The following is a 1,960-nucleotide window of genomic DNA, read 5'->3' as shown; positions in this document are numbered from 1 at the left end:
ATCTAAGTACAATAGTGCATTGTTGATGGAGCTATGAATTGGTCCAATAATTCCGGAAAGAAATTTAGAACTATGCCCAGAAAGTCACTAAAATGTGCATACTTTTAAAAAAAATTTATTTATTTTTAGTTTTCAACATTTACTTCCATAAGTTTTACATTTCTCCCCGCTCCCTCTCCCCTTCCTCCCCAAGATGGCCTGCAATTGGATATAGGCTTTACGTAAAGATACTTATCAAATCTATTTTCACATTAGTCATGTTATATAGAAGAATTATAACAAATAAAAAAACTACAACAAAAAAAAGAAAATGGTTCGCTTCACTCTACCTTCAGACTCCATAATTCTTTCTCTGGATGTGGATAACATTTTCCATCATGAGTCCTTTGGAATTATTTTAGGTCCTTGCATTGCTGAGAAGGGCTACACTGTGGCTGTCACTGTGTATGATGTTCTCCTGCTTCTGCTCACTTTACTCAGCATCAGGTCAGAAAAATCTTTCCAGTTTTTTCTGAAGTCTGCCTGTTTATCATTCTTATAGCACAATAATATTCCATTACATTCATATACCACAACTTGTTCAGCCATGCCCCACTTGATGGGCATCCCCTCAGTTTCTAGTTCTTAACCACCACAAAGAAAGCTTTGTACATGTGGGTCCTTTTCCCATTTTTATTGATCTCTTTGGGATAGAGCCCTAGAAGTGGTATTGCTGGGGCAAAGGGTAGTCAAAACGTGCATACCTTTTGACCCAACTATACCACTAATAGGCTAAACCCCAAAGAAATCAAAGAAAAAAGGAAAGGATCTATAGGTAAACAAATATTTATAGCCATTTCCTTCATGGCAGCACCAGACTGAAAATTAAGGGGAAGGGGCAGTTAGGTGGTACAGTGAATAGAGCACTGGCCCTGGATTCAGGAGGACCTGAGTTCAAATTGGCCTCAGACACTTAACACTTACTAGCCATGTGACCTTGAGCAAGTCATTTAAGCCCAATTGCCCTGCCTTCCCCCCCTCCAAAAAAAAAAATAAAAAGAAAAGAAAACTAAGGGGTAGGAGTTCCTATTGAAGAATGGCTGAGCAAATTGTGATATGTAGACATAATGAAATATTATTGTGCCTTAAGAAATTATGAAATGGTGCTTGCCTTAGCAGCATATATACTAAAATTGGGACAATACAGAGAAGATTAGTATGCCCCCTAAGCAAGGATAGGATGACACTCACATTTGGGACTCATTCCATTTTTAAAAAATAAAACAAAACAAAAAGAAAGAAAAAGAAATTATGAAATGGACAATTTCAGGGGAAACTGGGAAGACCTTTAAGAAGTGGTGAAATCAGAGTAGAAGTAAAATAATTCATACAGCAATAACACTATAGAGAAAAACAACTCTGAAAGAATTTAGATATCTGATCAACACAATGATTAACCACAAGAATGAAGATAAAACATGACACTAATCTCTGACAGAAAAGTGATGAACTTAAAATGCTGAATTTTTAGACTAAAATGAGAATTTACTTTACTGGGCTATGTAGATATGTACTGGAGAATTTGTTTTTCTGATTTTAAAAAATATTCAATGGAAGGGAGGGTAAGGGAGGAACAGAAAAAAAGGAAGGAAGAAAAAAAGAAACTATTTTTTAAAATAATCCAGGTGAGAGGTGATAGAGTCCTGAATTAAGATAGTAGCTATGTGAATGGAGCAAAGGGGTTGAATGTAAGAGATATGTGAAAGTAGAAACAGCAAAATTTGGCAACTGATTGGATATATAGGATGAGGGAAAATGAGGAATCCAGAAAGATGTCAAGGTTATGAATGTGAGAGGTTGGAATGATGGTGGTGCCTTTGAAAAAAATCAGAAGTTTGGAAGAAGGGAGGTTTTTGAGTTCAGTGTTGGCAAAATAATAACGAAATTCATTTGGAGAAAGAAAAATTCAAGAATTCGAAAA

At 35.8% G+C, this 1,960-nt stretch overlaps 1 non-coding gene across 1 annotated transcript; it reads left to right on the top strand.

Moving 5' to 3' along the window:
- The first annotated feature begins 1,142 nt into the window (after positions 1-1,142).
- LOC138144608 (U6 spliceosomal RNA) lies at positions 1,143-1,254 on the top strand. Its single transcript, XR_011163984.1, has one exon. It is a non-coding gene; the product is annotated as a U6 spliceosomal RNA (small nuclear RNA).
- The last annotated feature ends 706 nt before the right edge of the window (positions 1,255-1,960 follow it).

This window comes from Petaurus breviceps, unplaced genomic scaffold (genome assembly GCF_028583685.1).
Source record: "Petaurus breviceps papuanus isolate PSGF00001 unplaced genomic scaffold, PetGlider_PUasm1.0 90701, whole genome shotgun sequence".
In the NCBI taxonomy this organism is placed as follows: domain Eukaryota; kingdom Metazoa; phylum Chordata; class Mammalia; order Diprotodontia; family Petauridae; genus Petaurus; species Petaurus breviceps.
Note: the sequence above shows the minus strand (reverse complement) of the source record. Positions and strands in the feature narration are given on the sequence as shown.